The sequence below is a fragment of the Carlito syrichta genome, unplaced genomic scaffold, assembly GCF_000164805.1.
Source record: "Carlito syrichta isolate Samal-C Ts95f unplaced genomic scaffold, Tarsius_syrichta-2.0.1 Scaffold130480, whole genome shotgun sequence".
Lineage (NCBI taxonomy): Eukaryota > Metazoa > Chordata > Mammalia > Primates > Tarsiidae > Carlito > Carlito syrichta.
In genome coordinates this window covers 7,414-13,064 of record NW_007074576.1, presented here as the reverse complement: position 1 = coordinate 13,064, position 5,651 = coordinate 7,414, and the positions used below count along the sequence as shown (strand labels likewise).

The 5,651-nt window shown below is 46.5% G+C and overlaps 1 protein-coding gene across 1 annotated transcript in view; it reads left to right on the top strand.

Moving 5' to 3' along the window:
• The first annotated feature begins 5,459 nt into the window (after positions 1-5,459).
• IZUMO1 (izumo sperm-egg fusion 1) overlaps positions 5,460-5,651 on the top strand; it is a 6,546-nt gene continuing 6,354 nt past the window's right edge. The window contains exon 1 of the mRNA XM_021708044.1: positions 5,460-5,532. The gene's annotated coding sequence lies outside the window, so the exon portion shown is untranslated. The remainder of the gene's footprint in view (positions 5,533-5,651) is intronic.

Here is a 5,651-nt window from a genome sequence, read left to right as displayed (position 1 = left end):
CATGCGCTACCACACCCAGCTCATTTTTGATTTATTGTAGAGATGAGGTCTCGCCAAGTTGCCCAGGCGGGTTTCGAACCCGTGGGCTCAGGCAATCCACTCACCTCAGCCTCCCAAAAGCGCGGGATTACAGGCTGAGCCACCGAGCCTGGCACTGAGGGCCATTCTTATTGGGGTTAGGTGGTATCTCAATGTGGTTTTGATTTGCATTTCTCTGATGGTGAGTGGGGCTGAGCACTTTTTCATGGGTCTGTTGGCCACCCATATAGCTTCTTTTGAGAAATGTCTATTCATGTCTTTTGGCCACTATTTAATGGGGCTGTTTGTTTTTTTTCCTTTCGGCGTGTTTTAATTCCTTATAGATCCTAGATGCTAGGCCGTTGTCAGACATACAGTTGGCAAATATTTTTTCCCAGTCTGTGGGCTGTCTCCCTGCTCTCTTGACAGTTTCTTTTGCTTTGCAGAACCTCGTCAGTTTGATGAGGTCCCACTTGTTGATCTTATTCCTTATGGTATGGACACTTAGGGTTCTGATCAGGAATTGGTTGCCAGTTCTAATTTCCATAAGGGTGTCACCTACGTTTTCTAAAATTTTTATAGTTTGAGGTTTTATGTTTAGGACTTTGATCCATTTTGAGCTGATTTTTGTGTATGGTGATAGGTAGGAGTCCTGTTTTAATCTTCTGCATGTGATCAGCCAGTTTTCTCAGCACCATTTACTGAAAAAACTGAAAAAAAGTTTTCTCAGAACCATTTACTGAATAGGTTCTCCTCTCTCCATTGGTTATTGTTGGAGACTTTGTCAAAGATGAGTTGGTTGAGAAATTGAGGCTTCGCTTCCGGAATCTCTATCCTGTTCCATTGGTCTATGTGCCTGTTCTTGTACCAATACCAGGCTGTTTTGATTACTGTAGCCTTATAGTAAAGTTTGAAATTTGCAAGTGTGCTATCTCCTGCTTTGTTTCTTTTGTTAAGGATTGTTTTGGCTATTCGTGGTTGTTTATGTTTCCATATGAATTTCTGTATTGTCATTTCCAGGTCTGAGAAAAATGATGTTGGTAACTTTATGGATATTGTGTTGAATCTGTAGATTGCCTTTGGTAGAATGGACATTTTAGCAGTGTTGATTATTCCTATCCATGAGCATGGAATATTTTTCCATTTGTTTATGTCTTCTTGGATTTCTTTGAGCAGTGTTTTGTAATTCTCGTTGTAAAGTTCTTTCACTTCTCTGGTTAGGAAGATGCTGAGGTATTTCATTTTTTTTTATGGCTATTATGAATGGAATTGTGCTTTTTATTTGAGTCTCTGCCTGCTAGTTGTTGGCGTATAGGAATACAAGTATCTTTTGCACGTTTATTTTATACCCTGAGACTTTGTCAAAGTTCTTTATCAGTGCAAGCAGATGTTTGACAGATTCTCTTGGATTTTCAAGGTATAGGATCATATCATCAGCAAAGAGGGAGAACTTGACTTCCTCTTTTCCTGTTTGGATATCCCTGATTTCAGAAAGATGGAATTCTCCCTAAATCATTTTACAAAACTAAAATTGCCTTAGCTAGGACTTCCAACACAATGTTGGACAAGATGGGTAAGAGTGGGCAGGCTTGTCTTGTTCCAGTTTTCAGGGGAAATGTTTCCAGTTTCTATCCATTTAACAATATGTTAGCTGTGGGCTTATCATAAATGGCACTTACTATTTTGAGATATGTTCCTTCTATACCTAGGTATTTGAGGGCTTTTATCAGGAAAAGATGCTGGATTTTATCAAAAGCTTTTTCTGCATCTAATGAGATAATCATGTGGTTCTTGTTTTTACCTCTGTTGACGTATTTAATAACATTTATGGTCTTATAAATGTTGAACCAGCCCTGCATCCTGGGAATGAAGCCTACTTGGTCATGGTGGATGATTTTTGAGATATGTTTTTGGATCCGATTTGCTAGAATCTTGTTGAGGATTTTTGAAACTATGTTCATAAGGGATATTGGCCTGTAGTTCTCATTTTTTGTTGAATCTTCACCCAGTTTGGGTATCAGTGTGATGTTAGTTTTGTAAAATGATTTAGAGAGAATTCCATCTTTCTCAGTCACCTGGAATACTTTCAATAGGATTGGTACCAGTTCCTCTTGTATGTTATTTAGAATTCTGCTGGAAAGCCATCTGGTCCAGGGCTTTTTTTAAAGGTAGTTTTGGTATGTCAGAGTCAATTTCCTGAGTTGTTATTGGTCTAAAAAGTTTCTCAGTGTCTTCTTGTTTCAACCTGGGGAGATTGTGTGGACCATCTTACTCTTTTCTAGAAGGGGGGCTACTTCTCTTCTGGGTCCTAAGACTGGAGGAACACACGGTTGGTCCAGAGCAAGCATTCACCAACTCCCCTTGTGTTTCTGGAGTGATTCACAGGGAGGGGATTTGTTCTAGAAGGGACTGGAACAATGGCAACTCAGAAGACTCTAATTCCTGTGAGGAGCCCAGCAGAGCCCTTCTGGAGGAGATGGAATTCTGGAATCCTGGAATTCCAGATAACTTAAGTGAAGAATCTAATGCATGTACAACCAGAAGTGCAACAGCCCACCATTGCCAGAAGATCAAGATGGAAGACAAATGATCTCTAGCTGGCCAGCATCTCACTCTGCACACAGGCTGTGGAAAACTGGGACAGTTGGTGAACAGAGTGGAACTCTGTACAGTCTCTCAGCCCCTGAGAAAACCTCAAAGACTTTATTTTGTTTTACTTTTTTTGGAAACGAGGTCTTGATATGTTGCCCAGGCTGGTTTCAAACTCCTGGGTTCAAGTGATCCTCCTGCCCTCCCAAAGTGATGGGATTACAGATGTGAGCCACTTTGCCCAGCTTTTTTTATTTTTTTGAGTCAGAGTCTCACGCTGTTGCCCAGGCTGGAGTGCAGTGGCACACTCATGGCCACCGCAGCCTCGACTTGCTGGGCTCAGGTCATCCTTCCACCTCAGTCTTCCGGGAACCATAGGCACACACCACCACGCCCAGCTTATTTTTTTATTTATTGTAGAGACGCAGGCTCACCAAGTTGCCCAGGCTGGTCTCGAACCCCTGAGCTCAGGCAATCCTCTCACCTTGGCCTCCCAAAGTACTGTGATTACAGGCTTGAGCAACTTTGCCTGGCCTCTTTTTTTTTTTTTTTAAGGTAGACATGTGCCTGGTTACGCATGCCTTTAATCCCAGCCTTTTGGGAGGCAGAGGTGAGAGGATTGCCTGAGCCCAGGGGTTTGAGACCAGGATGGGCAACATGGTGAGACCTTGTCTCTACAATAAATAAAAAAATTAGCCGGGCATGGTGGTGTATGCCTGTAGCTACAGTTACTTGGAAGGCTGAGATGGAAGGATCACCTGAGCCCAGCAGGTCAAGGCTGCAATCCAGCCTGGGCATCAGAGTGAGACTCCAACTCAAAAATCAAAAAACAAAAAACTAAAAAGCAGACTTGCTAGAATGTGGGAGTGGGGAAAGGCGTGGCTGCTGAAATACTGCAGCTTCTGAAGCAGAACCTTCCAGAGATCCAGGAACACTTTTCTTTTTAAGATCAAAAACTGCCAAAGACGGGAACTGTGTGTGTTGGCTCCAAGTTCAGATTGCCTCTCATGATTAAGGAAATTGATCCTCCTCTGCATGTGGGCTGCGCTGGGATCTGGCAACTATTTTCTGGAAGTCGGGAGGCATAAACATGCCACCTAGGCTTGTGGAAAGCCGACAGATGCTGTGCTCCTTGCACCTGAACTTACAGAACCAGCACATCTGGCTTTGGACACGTCTGAATAAAAAGACTCGGAGGGCTGGGCTCGGTGGCTCAGCCTGTAATCACGTGCTTTGGGAGGCCGAGGTGAGTGGATTGCCTGAGCCCGTGGGTTCGAGACCCGCCTGGGCAACTTGGCGAGACCTCATCTCTACAATAAATAAAAAATTAACCCAGCATGGTAGCGCGCCTGTAGTTCCAGCTACTTGGAAGGCTGAGGCGGAAGGATGTGGGCAACAGAGTGAGAGACTCCAACTCAAAAAAAAAAAAAAAAAAAAAAAGACTCAGAGGTCTGCAGATTGTGGACCCAGCCTCAAACCCAGACAGGCACATAGGGTTTGGCCAAGGAGGACAAGATTCTTGATTGAGATTTCAGGAGCCCCTTGATGTTTTTTGGAGGACAAAGAAAGATACTTTTTTTTTTGAGTCAGAGACTCATTCCATCACCCAGGGTGGAATGCAGTGGCTCGCTCGTGGCCACCGCAGCCTCAACCTGCTGGGCTCAGACAATCCTTCTGCCTCAACCTTCCATGTAGCTGGAACCCCAGGCAAACGCCACCACAACCGGCTGATTTTATTTATTTTTTAAATTTATTGTAGAGACAGGAGCAATCCTCTCTCCTCTGCCTCCCAATGTGCTGGGATTATAGGCTTAAACCACCGCACCCGGTCGAAAGACACCTTTTATACAGTCAACTGGTCACAACCCCCAACACCCATCCGGGAACCCAAGCCTCTAGTCTTCTCAGGGAGTTTCAGGGTTTCATTCCCAGCTCAGCTGCCACAGGTAGGAGGGCCAGAGGTATGAATTAAAAGGCCACGTCACCAACCTGTCTCTGCAGCTTTTTTTTGAAGCTGTGTGCTTGCATACGTGTGTAAGTGAATGATATTACAGGAAAAGGTGGGGAGCGTCGGCGGACTGGCATTACTCATGATGTTTTGGGATGTTTCTACCCAGGTCTGGCAGGTCTGGCAGCCCCTTGCTGCTGGGCTTGTATGAGTTGTGGTCCCAGTTTTTCTGGTTCCCCGTTCCAGTACTCGGAAAGATAAGGAAAGAGCTTCTGGGATCCAAGTTCTGAACTCTCGGTTCCTTTCTCCAGGACCCTCACGATTGGCGCCCAGCCCTCTCCTCCCACTGGGACCGCAGCATCCAGCCCGATGGGAAACGAAGGTGGAAGACGGGCGCGAGTGAAAAGTATAATCATTGAACTACATTTCCCATGAAGCCACAGCGTCCACCAGCTACGGAGAAAGACCCCAGGGTCTTCTGGGAGTCGTAGTCTTAAGGCCGAACCGTCCGCGGCCCGCATCTTTATGCGCCAGAGTTTCCAAAGGGCGCGAGGGGTCATCTAGCCCAAAACCTGGGTCCTGGGGCCAAGGGGGGGGGAGATGAAGGCCAGAAGCCCGAGCCTTGACACTGGAAGCCGGAGCAGGCAGGTGACTTCCCCCTCAGAAGATACTGGGAAAGTTCTGGGGTAAAAAAGGCCGACCCTCTGTGACGTCACAGAGTGATGGGCGTGGCCTCCCTTTGTTGTCGTCCCCTCGGCAGGGCTTCTGGGCGGGGCCGAGGAAAACTCCGACAAGTGATTCCTGGGGAATTTTGGGTCCCCACGTGGGAAGCTGGAATCGGGAGACTGCAGGAGGTCCTTGTAGAGAGGGGACCTTCCCTGACTCCCAACCCGACGAAAAGCTCTCGATTCCCCGCACCCAACCTCACCCTCGCCCCCAACCAAATCCTTAGTTTCAGCCGTGGGAAAATACTTGGCGTAGAAGGCCGTGACCCAGGCTTCCTCTTTAAAAGCCCTCGGGCCGGGCTCGGTGGCTCAGTCTGTAATCCTGCGCCTTGGGAGGCTGAGGTGAGTGGATTGCCTGAGCCCGCGGGTCT